The following is a 14,550-nucleotide window of genomic DNA, read 5'->3' as shown; positions in this document are numbered from 1 at the left end:
CATCCAAAAGTGGAATTCAAGATTGTCACTATGTGTTCAGATACAGACAGATTCTGAATGCACTTGAAATAGTAAGGGGAGCTAGAATATATTAGGGTTGAAAATCTGCACTGAGGTGCAAATACTGTTCATTTGAGTAAATGCATTAAAAAAAAATCATTCTTGTCAGCAGATTCAAAGAACATTTAAAAGGTGCTTTTTATAAAAGCAAAAGTATGCAGTAGTTCTTTTCAACTGCAAGACTTCTTAATTATGCACTAACTTGCCATAGTGGTAGAGATGTCATCTATTGGCATACTTGACTACTATTGCAAAAGCATATTTAACAAAATACACAAAATACATTTTTATAATAAGATTTTTAAATGTTATATTTTGCATTTAATTTACATAAACTGTTTTTGTTTGTTGATGGAGTGCTTCTCCTTGCATTTTTAGCTTCCACAGTGTTTTAGCTGAAAGTTTGACAAATTTTTTGCATGGTACCACTGTATATATGAAAGGTACGGTCAGCACCACCCACAAGCCATTTAAGGCTGCTGCCTACCAAAAGTCCACATCATTGCGTGAAAATATGTGGTCTTCAGTAATTTGTGCAATCCAATCTGATTCAGATATAAATTTCCATGTTTATATATCTGCTGTGTTTAATTGGTATATCATTTAACCCTTTATTGCATTCTGCATTTGGCAACGGATTCGGAAGAGTTCCTTGCAGGCTGTTACTAGTAGAAAAAGAAGCAAACTTACAGAATTACTTGAATTGCCGCAGTGCAAACAGTCGCTTGCGCTGCAGTCCCTGACAAGTGAGCAAGAGCCATTTTCCTCATGAGGCAGGCACTAGGAAAAAAACAGCATTGGCTGGGATGCTCAAATGGTCCTTAGAATATCACATATCAGAACTTTCAAAGGCTCCACCTCCTCCTCTGCTAGTTTCAGGGAAGCTCGGCTGCCCTTAACACTTTCAGTGCTTGACATTCTGGTACTAGGTCTGGAGCTTCTTTGTGATGGCTAGCCCCCAAACTCTTATTTGTGGCATTGCACCAGTAGAGGAGGGCATTGTGCCTGGTCCTACGCACCTCTGGAGCAGTGATTGGATGGACAGAATGTGGCTGCGGAGGCACGGGATTGGCTTATTTCCATAATCCGTATCAGGAATAGTAGCTCTTCAGGCTTGTGGGATCTGCTTTTTGTTTGTCTGGCATATAAGACAGATGCTCGGCCTCTGGGCTACACTCCTTGCCGGTTGTTGAGAGCCTACTGCATCAAGCAAAAGACCTCCCCTAGCCTAGCATCTTGTTCTCACGGTAGACAATCGGATGCCTATAGGAAGCCCACAAGCAGGGCATGAACGCAACACAGCTATCTCCATTTATGGTCTCCCACAACTGCTATTCAGAGGCACACCACCTCTGATACAGTCCTCACATAAGGAGGCTGAGCTTAGGGACAAAGTTACATATTTTTATTAGATGATCCGCAATCTGATATTGATGCCATTTCGTCCCAATGATGAGTTTGTTTTAAATTTGTCAGTAAAGCCTAAAACAGGGGTCAGCAAACTTTTTCAGCAGGGGGCCGGTCCGCTGTCCCTCAGACCTTGTGGGGGCCCCGATTATATTTTTGAAAAAAAAAAGAATGAATTCCTATGCCCCACAAATAACCCAGAGATGCATTTTAAATAAAAGGACACATTCTACTCATGTAAAAACACGCTGATTCCCAGACCGTCCGTGAGCCAGATTTAGAAGGCGATTGGGCCGGATCCAGCCCCCGGGCCTTAGTTTGCCTGCCTATGGCCTAAAACATTGTCTCTTGTGGCTTTGATTTCCCTTAGTTCCTCAGACTGCTTTCCTGGGTAAGCTTGTGCTCCATACTTTTAAGTGGCCATTGCCAGTGGGTTTAATGTAGCTATAACGAGCACAGGGGACGAAACGGGAGTTCCATAGGACCCATAGACCAAAGGCTAAGGGGCTGAGCAGTGGCTCAGCACCACCTTCTGGAACTTGCCTTTCAAATAGTGCTGAAGCCGTCACAAAACCATCTGTAACCCAGGTAGAGAATCCAGAGGTTACCAGAGTAGGTGGCGTTGAAAGACACAGAGCAATCCTGCAGAAATGATGATGCCACGCTCCCCCTATGCAGTTTCCAGTGTAGGTCATCTGTCAGTGCAGATTCAGTCCCCGAACAAAGCCGTCTTCCCAACTGGAATGGATCCATACTATCCAAGAACCTACCATTTGCTTAAACATCTTGCACACAGAGAAAGGGACAGTAGAAACTGGCTGATAATTATCCGGGACAGAAGGCTCTAGGACAGGCTTCCCCAACCTGGTGCGCTTCAGATATGTCATACTACATGTGCCATCATACCTGACCATTGGCCATGCTGACTGGGCTGATGGGAGTTGTAGTTCAAAGTATCTGGAAGATGCAATGTTAAGGAAGGCTGGGCTAGGAATTGACGGATGTGCCAATGCAGATGCTTAAGATCAGGGTGTCAGCTTTTTTTTTTAGCATTTCACTTCCCACTCAACTAGTTTATCATGTGTAAAACTGGAATTTCTGCAAGTAATTTAAGTTGAGCATATGTTCCAAATAACAAACATATATTTCCAAGGATTCACAAGTTAACTGAATTAATGGGTCTAATATAATACACAAGTCGTATTTTTTTAAAAAAAGGAGTGAGATTAAATTAATATCCTTTTGACATTTGTGGTTCATGTGGACATGCATCAGGATATTAAAAGCATACGGGGGAAGGAATTCAATGTTGTGCTATGTCAATCGTTCCATCAGGGCGAGCTTTTCTTTCTGCTTGCCAAGTGGAACAGTCCCCCTCTCCTTCCCCCATATTCTGTTCTGGGGGTTCTCCCAACTGCCCTAGAGCCAGTTTTGGGGGGCACGGGGAGCAGAGGGTGGGAGCCGCACACCACAAGCAGAAGCCCACAACACTCTAAATTATTGAGGATCCTATATCATCATCATCATCATCATCATCATCATTTACTCTTAATGGAGAAATGCTTTCATTCTTTAGGGCAGTGGTTTTCAACCAGTGTGCTATGGCACCCTGGGGTGATGGTCATGGGTGCCATGAGCAGCACTGAGCCCCCATCCCTCCTTCCTTCCCTCCCTCCTCTGATAAAAAAAAACCCATTGCTTCCAATATAAGTCAGAAACTCCCTACTCAAGCAGACCCAAGAGCTGCATTTCTTTACTTTTTTCATGTATCTCTGGGCTATGTGATGCTGTCATCTGTCCATCCATGGTCATCTATCATGGATGCTTTACTTGAGATTCCTGTATTGCAGGAGGTTGGACTAGGTGATCCTTGGAATCCCTTTAAATCCTATCATTCTGCATGCATATTGATTTATACTAGGCATAGGAAAACTCCGGCTCTCCACATGTTTGGGGCTACAATTCCCATCATCCCTAGGTAACAGGACCAGTGGTCAGAGATGGTGGGAATTGTAGTCTCAAACATCTGGAGGGCCAGAGTTTGCCTATGCCTGATTTACACCCAGCCCTAACGCTATTTACAGTTTCACTCAGTGGCTTTGTATAGATGTTGAAACATTTTTGGTGAGAAGATGGGCTCCTTTGACATCTGTTGCTAGGTAAACCAACTGTGGGGTAGGGGAGCTGGTGGGATATCAACATAGAAAGGGGTCCACCAGAGAACACTTTGCCAAGGTGGAGCCAACATAGAGACAGCCCTGTATGAACTATATAGTCACAGAAACTGTAGTGTAACTCTAATAGCGTAGTGTAGTGTAACTCTAATAGTAACTGTGCAAGCTATTGATACATGTTATTTTTTTAATTAAAGTTATATTCTAGTAAAGTATTTATTAAAATTGCAATTCTAGTAAAGTATTATTAAAGTAATATTTAAGCAAAGTTGTAGCCTGGTCCTAACCACGTTTTCCCTAAATCAAATCTAATTGATTTCAGCAGCATTCCAACTTAACATATTTCGGACTGGAGTCATAATCATATTTTCTTTAGGGAAAAAATGTTCCTAATTTCCAAAACAGAGCTTTGCTTAGTATGTTTTCATGAGTAGTGATGTCAAGGTAAATGTTTGCAAAAGCAAAAGGTTGGTGCAGACCCAAACACTAGTCCCCTTGTAACTTCTTATAGGAGACCAGGAGCCAGCAACTGGTTTGCAAGGTCCCTTGGCTGGCTTTAAGAGGAAACTGGCACTACAACTGCATGTGCCATGTGACTTACCTTTACTTTTCCGGGTAACAATACTGAGCACTGTTCCAAATTGTCAGTCTTGTTTCATTTCAGTTTGAGAGAGGTGATTGATTATTTTTATTTTATCTATAATAGCATTTATAGAAAGCATAGCAGCCACTGGGGATTTTTTTTTTTCTTAAGCCACTCATTCCTTTACAAGCCTCTACTTAATAGGACAGACTTTTACATGTGGGCGGCGGAGGGCAGGGAGTTGTGCATGGAAGTTTCTTATAATTTATTTCATAACAAACATGCTTCTTTTTGGAACGCTAGCTTATTAGGACATGTCTAGTCCAGGCCAGCTGTGATGTGCACACAGCCAAGGTCAGCTTCCTTGGGTATGTAAGAGAAAAACACTGCAAGAACTAGCCTTAGCACAATTGATCTTCTTCATACATATACTCCCATAGATAATTTTGATAATTTAATTGCAAACGTTAGCACAACTGAACACAAATGGGGGAAACGGGATCATGCTGACAAGCCCTGACTTAGTCTATGCAAATACCTTTGTACATAAAAAACTGTATGCCCATAAATTCTGGTATATGCAGGTGGGTTCCTGTCTGACATACTGCTTGAATGTACATAGGAACCATGCAAAAAGGTCAAGGGACACAACTTGTTGCTGGGATCCCATTCTCCCCCTGCCCAAGTACTGTACATTCGTTGTACACACACTCAGTCAAGAGAACAAGTGCTGTTGTTTCCTCAGCTTAGTGTATGAGGCTGCCTATGAGAGAGGCATATCTAGTCTGCATAGCATCCTGTTTACCACAGTGGCCAACCAGATGCCTGTTGGAAGCCCGAAGGAGGGCATGAAAGCTCTTTAGCAGCTGATAACCCATAGCATTTTGCCTCTGATGCTGGAGAAAATATATGACCAACATGGCTAGCAGCCATGGATAGCCTTATCGTCCATGAATTTGTTCCGTCTTTTAAAGCTGTCCAAGTTGGTGGCCTTTGCTGCACCTTGAGGCATCAAGTTCCATTCTATGTGCTGTGTGAAAAACGGCTTCCTTTCAGAACTTCTCCCACCATTCAACCTCTTTGACCACCCTGGGTTCTATCTAGTATTATTGGGCTTCAATATCCAGTTGTCCAAGGTCCCCCACATTAGCTGCTGTAGGATCGGCGCATAGAAAGAGGGGAGGTTCATGACAATGTTGCTTGATGCTGATGTTGTTGTAGATGGTTCGACGTGTGGCAAACAATCATTTGTCATTTCCCCACAGTGAGTGCAGCATGTGACAGGTCTGTAAGAATTCTGTAATTGACTCTCAGGTGTGTGGTCTCAACTCGATGGGTCTGGCAGCAGGAGCCGTACTGTATTTTTCAAAATTTAATTTTGCCTTTCTTTTGTGTGGCATGCTGCCCTTTTTTTGTTATGAATGGCGTTATTACAACGGCAATAACCAGATGCCTCAGCAGGCATAATTTCATTATGCTCCTATTGTTTATATGTGAGCAGGATTTTAAAGCTCCGTTTTACACTGTAGTGTCTGTTTCCCCTTCCTCCTTTTAAGTTTGATATGATTTCTCACTGTGGGCCATTTATTATTGATAGGACAAAGTGAAGTGACTGGAGGAGCCCTTATGAAGACGGCAGGCGAAACGCTGGAGAAGCTCAGAGCTAGACCAAGGTAAAGTCTGAACTGGATTTCATGTGTGAAGAACCTTTTGAACACCTAGGACAAGTGCTGTGCTATATAAATGACTCAGGGACTTGAGCACTATTCCTATGAATACCAGTTCCTGGGAATCATAGAATTGTAGAGTTGGAAGGGACCCCAAGGGTCATCTAGTCCAACCCCCTGCAATGCAGGAATCTCAGCTAAAGCACCCATGACAGATGGCCACGCTTAAAAACCTCCAAGGAAGGAGAGCCCACAACCTCCTGAAGGAGATCGTTTCACTCTTACAAGAGTGCCATTGCACCAAACTCCTGCTTCCCGTAAGGCATTTGGTTGGCCACAGTAACAACACAACACTGAGACAGATGGGCCTTTGGCCAGATCCAGCACGGTTCCCCAGATGTTTTTGAGAATCGCTACTGGGCACTTTCAAAGGTCTGATATTGATACTGTGTTTGGCATTAGCTGTTTCCTCAAGTCTCAAAAATGAATCAAATCATTACCAGCTCAGCAGCAGTTTAAGAAGTGAAGGTCAGAAACGCAATGCCTCCTAAGCCCTACTTGGGTGCTCTGCTTGCATGTAAAACCTACAAGCTAGCACAGAGAGTGGGGACGAGTGTGCTAAATTCTTCCCATCCCCCAACCAACCCCCCCAGCCTGCCAACCAATGGAGGGTGGAAGTCTGAAGCAGAGAACCTCTTCTACGTGTAGAGTCTCCCCATGTGATTTAGAATGTCAGTTGTGCAGCAGAAAATTCTATGATTGTTTTATGAGTTGTGTGTCTGCCCGAGACTTGTTGTATCCAAGAGAGAAATACTGGCCATTAAACTGCAGTTTATTCAGAAACGGGAAATTCTCCCGGAATATGATCCACTTTACATGTTATCCTTGCAAATATGCTAGGAAATCAAACGTCCATCTGGCTGAGATCCTGGAGAGCCTCTACGGGGTAGATATTACTAGGCTAGAAAGATGAATAGTTTGATCTCTTAATAATGCAACTTCCTGTGTTCCCTGGGAGTACTGTGCTCCTTGTGGCCAGCCTGGGCCTGTCAGGAAACAATTTTGCACTAGTGGTAGCTTCTAAACTGCATCCTCAAGGCATTCCAGTGTAGGGTTCATCCACACTTTGCTTGTCCCACGCTCAGAAAGCATGGCTCTGAGTGGTTTTCCATTAGCCCCACTGCATTCTCTGGAAAAACCTGCTCTTTACTGCTGAATCGGAGCAAATGTCAGTTTGTGGAAAACCCGATGGACATTTGTTCCAATTCAGCAGCAAGGAGCAGGTTTCCCTTGGGCAAAGTGGCAGGACAAACAAAAGTGTGGACGAGAGCTCATGGAGTGCAGTGGTGTGACATTACTCACACCAAATCCTTTTCTGAGAGAAGCAGGTAAGTTGGTGCAGCATAAAAGGCTTAGCTCTGTGCAGGGATCTGATTCTTGGCTCAACATTCTGCTCTTTTGCTTAGATTTCTCAATCGCACACCTTTCCCTATATACATTGCTCACTTGGTAGGGAATTTGCATAGTGTGGTCACTGAGTTGTTAGCAGCTACCACGTGATGCTTTTAAGAGTGTCCATGTGAGGACCATAGCATATTTGCTCTTTTCAATCTCCTTACTTCTAGAACAACCACATCTTTTTTTCTTTTTTCAAAAAAAAGAAGCCTTGATTTATAGTACTAAAGAAAATGGAAAGTGACACAGAGACACAGTGAGAAAAAAAAACCCTGCAGGAGGAAGTATTAAAACATGCTAAAACACACACCATTCCCTAGCCCCAAATCTTTTTTTATTCATATTTTCAGGAACAACCATCTCTACAGGGTACCTAAAAGATAATAATGTACTGGAAGTTCTCTGAGTTCCTTCCCTGGATCAGCACAGACCAGTGCACTATAGATTTTGATTGCTTACTGAGCACTTCTTAACTGCGGTGTTATTTTAACCTAGGGCATTATACTGCCTAACCTTGTTGTGTTGGTTAATTATATTTCTTTCCTTTCTAGGAATGTAAGTTTACTCTGTCTTGATTATGCCAGACCGCAAATCCTTGAAAGGCATATATACTGTAGCTCTGGAGGTGGAAAGGACCAGTTGGGCTTAAGCCATCTCTGGGAAAGCTCCACCATTGTTTGTTATTAAACTGGCCAAATTCCCTTTTGTTCCCACATTAACAGCTCGCCTGCGGTGCCTCTAGCCTTGACGTTGTTTTTTAGTTGCATGCTAAATTTCAGCGATTGAAAGAAATTTGGCCCTTCCCATGTTCATTTGGGAGGAAGGGAGTGAAAGAGAGAAAAAACAGTGTATCTGATTAATTCTAAATTCTATACACCAGCAATAAAAACATCAGTAAAAACTGCAAGCTATTGCCCCAAATTATGTCCACCTAATCCATCCTGATAATGTTGCCCATTGGCCAAAGGAAACAAAGTTTGGTAGCCTTAATTTTTGTCCTCCCCTCTCCTGCTTCTAGGGGATGGATTTTGCTTGTTTTGTGTAAACTGCGCAATTTAAGTCAGCTCTAGAAACCAATAAAGATGAAACATACAACACTCCAGTGAAGTCATTTGGGAATATTGAATCCAATAACGTTAACCTGTGCCTGGAAATCCATATGGAGAAAAGGTACTGTGGAAGGAGGAGATGTGAAATGTTTAGACGCCATTTCCCATTGTTAAAACTGTGTGTGTTTTTGTGCTTTTTGCCAGCCCACCACTGCACAAGGAACGGGCAATCTGTCTCCCTTTGGATGTTGCTGGACTGTGAATCTGATCATCCCTGTTGCTGGCTGGGGCTGATGGGATTTGTAGTTCCACATCCGGAAGGTTGTCACAAGTGCCGCCACAGCACTCCACTCTAAAATAAAAGGCAGTGTCCTCCCCTTAATTTAAAAAGGGACCATATTTCTGGCATTCACTGCCAGAAGATCACTGCTCTTGCTGACAAGCCTTCACTGGAATGTGGCCAGTGAAAGGCAATGAATGGAAAGGTCACTAATGTCAGGGACACAAAACTGTTAGGCCACAAATTATAAGCCCTGTGGGCTGTCATGCTTTTTGAGCCTTGGGGCCATGTCACGCCACAGTCGGAGCTGTTGTGTTCAAGATGGGGTGTTCAGTAGGCTCATGAATCAGAAAGATCACTATGGTACTCTAATCCTGACTATCTTCACCAACATCATAGCAACATTGCTGCTACAAGCAAATTTATTTCATTGACGAGTGGGGCCTCCAGCACAGCGTTGTGAAGAGGGGAGGTCCTGTTCAGGGCTCTAATCAGACCAGAATAGGCAAATTGTGGTCCTGGTCAGGCCTCTTAGCTCAATTGGTAAAACATGAGACTCAGGGTCATGAGTTTGAACCCCATGTTGAGTGAAAGATTCCTGCACTGCAGGGAGTTGGACTAGATGATCCCTGTGGTCCCTTCCAACTGATTCTAAGAATTCTGATGTGCTATGTAAATTTAGAAGGCTCCTAGGCCCAAACATGAGCTTTTATAGTGCTTTAACGGGGTGGGGAGATCAGTTATGGAGAACGAAGTAGGCTCATACGAGTGTTTGTGTGTATTATGTGTTTTTTTAATTTCACGTCTTCCAAACACTAATATCTCCCCTTGTCTAACCTGAATATTTACTCTAAACTGTGATGGGTCTGAACAGGTTAATTCCCTCATATTACTAGATATGCAGGGAGGAAGCTATGTTACACACAGTCAAGAGTAGTTTAAAGGTGGCTGAGCATGTGGTGCTAATGGGTGGTTGCTTTTTAGAAATGCAAACCTGGAACCTCACTGCATTTTAAGACTGGGCGATATATCAATATATCGTCCCAAACCAGTTTGAAGTGATATTGAACCGTGATACTGTTTTTATAATTTTTGACCTGGCAATACATCAGAAATCATGGTGTGTGTGCAGGAAAAGCCAATGCCTGTACATAGCTCCATCCTTATATTGGATATTGTGATATATCACTATATCACAGTGTTTAGCTGGTGATGTATCACGATGTTGAAAACCAGGTATCGTCCAGTCCTACTGCATATGTACATTCTCCCTGCCGTGAGAATCATGATTTACCACCATGGTTTTTATTATACTTAATTGTGTTGAACCTTCAAAAAAGGTTATCTGTTTTAGTGAGTATCTGAGTTACATTCTCACTAATGATTTTTTACTGCCATGGTATTTTCATGAAGAAAGTAATAGAAATAAATCAATTGCCTTTTTCCTGTTTTTTGGGTGGCGGGCACCATCAAGTGGAAGTTATGATATAACTGAAGCTGCCTAATACCAGGTCAGTCTATTTGTTCTCCTTGCCCTGTGTTGCTTATTCTGACTGGTAATAGCTGTCTCCAGCAGAGATCTTAGTTCCCCATCTTTTGCTTTAGAAGTGCTTAAAACTTTGAATTGGAGTGTTGTTGCCTGTTGCATTGTGAAGTTCATATCAGTTTCGGAATTCTACAAGAGCGTAACAAAGCACATCTTGTTTGATTGATGGAAGAAAAATAAGAACCTATACTTCAAAGGTCTGGTGTTTAGGAGGCTGTCCCCATATAATCAGGTGAGAAGGGCACCCAAAGAGAAAAGCTCCAGTTTTATATTGCAATTAGACGATTCGAATTAAGTTGAGTTTGTTTTTAAAGATTAAGACAATGCACTTTGATGAAGGTTTTATTAGTGAAGATGAACCGTACTCAAAAGGGGAGAGCATATCACTGCATTCTGCCTAGCACTTCAGTGATGTTTCCTAAATTAATCTGAAAATAGCTCTTGAGGCAGCGTGTAAAGATTATTAAGCATGAGGTTTTTATGTATGCAGAAAATTTGCTTTTGCATGATTACACTCTTAAAATGTTAATGCATGAGCGAGAAAATTGTGTTCCTTAATCTCTAAGAAATTTGTTTCTCAAAAGAAGCTCTTAGCTTTTTCTGTGCTTGGTTTATTAGGTGCTGAAAGCATGGTTCAACTTTGCGAACGACTGTATATTAATAATGAACTAATTTATGCCTTAAATGCAATCACTGTATTGAGTAGCATCTTAAATATATATTGGGATTCTTACCCATGATGGGGGGAAAGGTGGATAGCATGAGAACCCAAGTTCAGTGCATCTTTCATCCGATGTTGATTTCCACCCCTTTAAGCCGCACTGAAATTTCTCCCTGCTTTATTAAATCATGAGTGCACAGATTTTAGCATTAGCCTAGCTAATTAACTTCTTAAAATTGTGTCGTTTCAGGAATTTGAGGAGAAGGCTCAAAAGGTCTAAATACGGAATGAACGCAGCAAAAGTTGGTTGGTAAGCAGCAGAACCTCCCAAAGGATGAAAGTCACTTACCACTAGTAGGGATTATAAACATGTAGGGTGGAAGAGGCTCACCTGTTTTCTTTTTAAAAATGATGAACAGCTATTCCTTTTCAGAAGAGTCAAATCTTCCAGAAATTCCTTTCCCCAAACACAACCATCTACAAAGGGCAGAGATAACAAAACAGATAAGATAAGGGGTGGCACCCAATGATGCCACTTTCTGCGGAAGGAATCTGTCAGCAGAAGAGGGTTAGAATAGGGTTGCCATATACGTCTTGGCGCTGTGGTCTAAACCACAGAGCCTAGGGCTTGCTGATCAAAAGGTTGGCGGTTCGAATCCCCGTGACGGGGTGAGCTCCCATTGCTCAGTCCCTGCTCCTGCCAACCTAGCAGTTCGAAAGCACGTCAAAGTGCAAGTAGATAAATAGGTACCGCTCCGGCGGGAAGGTAAATGGCGTTTCCGTGTGCTGCTCTGGTTCGCCAGAAGCTGTACACCGGCTCCCTCGGCCAATAAAGCAAGATGAGCGCTGCAATCCCAGAGTCGTCCTTGACTAGACCTAATGGTCAGGGGTCCCTTTACCCTTTACATGTCTTGAATTTGCAAAAAAAGAAAAGAAAACCTCAACAACTTTATTAGAAGCAGATTTCAATGGTCCCCTCTCCTCCCTGCAGTGCCCTGTGTACTTTCAAATCTCTTCCAGAGGGTAGCTGACCCTCCAGAAAAAGATTTAGGAGTTGGGGCATGGGATGCTACAGGGCGTGATTGCCAAAAATTGCTCTCTGCTTGTTCTGCTGATGGATTCCTACTGTCAGCAGAGAGTCACCATTGGATGCCATCCACAATCATTCATTTGGATTAACCAATGATGATGATGATGATGATGATAAAAGATTGCTTTTTTTGTTTTGTTTTGTTTTGTTTTGTTTTGTTTCAGATGAGGTAGGCAGTGGCAGATTGCTCAAGCAGTAAACCACTTCTAAGTGCCATGCTTGGCTTCCCAGAGACATCTGGGAATGCTGGACTTTGGCCTGTCCCAGTGTGGTTCTTACCTATGGTTGTGATAAGGTATTATTTGCATTTTAAGGCCATGGAAGTATATGTTGTTGCCATTATTATTATTATTATTATTATTATTATTATTATTATTATTATTAATTTCTGCCATTATACAATTTCCTTACCACTCAGTGACTCCTAAAGCAGCTGACGGTCAATGAAATACAAAAACCAAATCAATTATTAACACCGCACAACAAAACAGCAACTCGAAGCTATAAACATCAAAGGAGGAATCATTAAACAACAGAGTTTCCCTGCTCTTCAAATCTCCAGCCAAAAGCACATTTAACTGGAAAATGCAGTAGCAAAATAGTTTAACAATTTGGCCCAATACCAATTTGTAAACTAAAAGCCTGTGGCCTCAGTCCTGTAGTTCACTTATTCTGAGTTTCATTTGGTTTTTTTTAAACTCCAAAGACAGCAGGTATGCAAGCGCTTAGTCAGTACAAAAATGTTTAGGCTCTTCTTCATTCATGTAGTGTTGGATCCAGAGCAAATTTGTTATGCTTTGTTCCCATAGAAGTCAATGCAACTTGGGCTACAGATCTACACATAGGGATTGTAATTACCTGAGAGTGTTTGACTTGTTTCTGCACAGACGTATAAGGTTGCACTGCTAAGTTAATAATCAGTAACATTACACACTGATTTCAGTGGCGCCTAACCGCTGCTAATTTGGTCTGGTTCTTCTCCACACTTCCATTTCTCCCATGATTTCTACTCATGGGTCCAAGAGGTGTGTTTTGTCCTACCATTTGTTCAAATTCAGCAATAAACAGTGGGATTTGTACCTCTGGCTAGAAAGCACAGAACAAATGGAGATGTAGAAGAGCTCACTGGGAGGGGGCATAGAAATACTCAATTTTAGCTGGCAAAATGTTTTTAGTATGCCAAAAGGCTGTGTATACATTCCCATTTACTCTGCAGGCAGTGTGCTGGTTTGGGAAGCAGTGTACACATGGCATTAGCCGCAGTCCATATCTAGCTGGTAGCTATCCTGTTGTTGCTTATGAAATGCTGCATTTTGATGCATTTTCCTCTAAACCAGCTTTGATCCTAACTGAGAAAAAGAATGACACAGCTGTGTTTTAAGCAGGCAACATGTTAATAGTGTGTTGGGGACCATTTCAAACATTTCCGTTCTTCTTCCCAGGAGATAAACAGAGTGCATAACATCACTACTGCATACTGGACTTCCTAATCTGTAACTTTGCAGGTCAGCACCAAGCTGCAGAGGGACTAGGAAAGCATCTCTTAATAAGTAAGCATGTGGTTTCACCACCAGGAGTTAGAAAATTCATGTAAACAACTTCCTCTCTGAAACCTAGTTCTCACAGGCATCAGATGAGGGGGGGAAACCTGTTCGTCAACAGCAGGTGACTATACCACTGCAGACTGCAAGGGGTAGGGAATGATTATCCATCTAATTAAATTATCTCCTTGTAGAAAGTTAGTATGCCCACGAAAAGACAACATTGCAGCCTTTGTTGCTAACGTCTAACTTTTATATAGAATGGATGCACATGAAGACCCTTGGATCATTGTTGCATGCTTAAAGTGTTACAGAGATGACAACTCTAATATAATTAAAAAAAAACTAATTAAAATGCAGTGTGTGCTTAATTTGTCATGCTCTCCTTCATCAATGGTTCCTCCTTTGCCTAGGACAAAAATGGGAAAGACCCATATTGAATGGGGTGGATTGTGATCTAATTTCACAACATATTATGGTTCCTAACATAGGAAGGCATCTTAAACAGTCAGATTCCTGGTCTATCTGATTCAGTGTTGTCTGAACTGGGGGGTAGGTAACTTCCATCCTGGGGGCTGAAAGAGCCCCACTAGGCTTCTGTATCCAGCTCATGGGAGTCTCCCCAGGCCACATCCCTCCAGACATTACTTGAGTGCTTTTCCTAGCATGTTAACTGGAACTGAGATACTGCTTCTTGCTTGAAATGTCTGACTTGCGTGGCAGGAATGTAACCTACTGAGTGAAGGTAAGAGTTGTTTCAGTTCTTCTGCCCGTTGTTACCTCTGGTCCCACCCACCTGCTGGCAAGCCCCCTACCCCACCCCTAGGGTTGCCCACAAAAGAATGTGATGTCCTGGCTGAAAAATACTTATCTGCTCCTGGTCTACATGGACTGACTGGCAATGGTTTTTTCATAGTTTCAGACAGGAGGCTTTCTCAGTCTGGAGATGCCAGAAATTGAACCTTGGATCTTCTGCCTGCAAAGCACATTTTTCCAAAATGTCTGTGCAAATTAAGAAAATATATTGAACCTCTTTA

General features: G+C 42.3%; 1 long non-coding RNA gene across 7 annotated transcripts in view; it reads left to right on the top strand.

Moving 5' to 3' along the window:
* The window catches only part of LOC310767182, a 99,020-nt gene that overhangs the window by 18,196 nt on the left and 66,274 nt on the right, over positions 1 to 14,550 (top strand). For 6 of the 7 annotated variants that reach the window (XR_014550668.1, XR_014550669.1, XR_014550671.1 and 3 more), the window contains exons 2-3: positions 5,822 to 5,897; positions 11,133 to 11,192. This is a non-coding gene — a long non-coding RNA (uncharacterized lncRNA). Of the gene's footprint in view, positions 1 to 5,821; positions 5,898 to 11,132; positions 11,193 to 12,136; positions 14,259 to 14,550 lie in introns of all 7 variants that reach the window. The other variant, XR_014550670.1, reaches the window with a different exon arrangement.

Source organism: Podarcis filfolensis (genome assembly GCF_964270895.1).
Source record: "Podarcis filfolensis genome assembly, chromosome: 7".
Classification (NCBI taxonomy): Eukaryota; Metazoa; Chordata; class Lepidosauria; order Squamata; family Lacertidae; genus Podarcis; species Podarcis filfolensis.
Note: the sequence above shows the minus strand (reverse complement) of the source record. Positions and strands in the feature narration are given on the sequence as shown.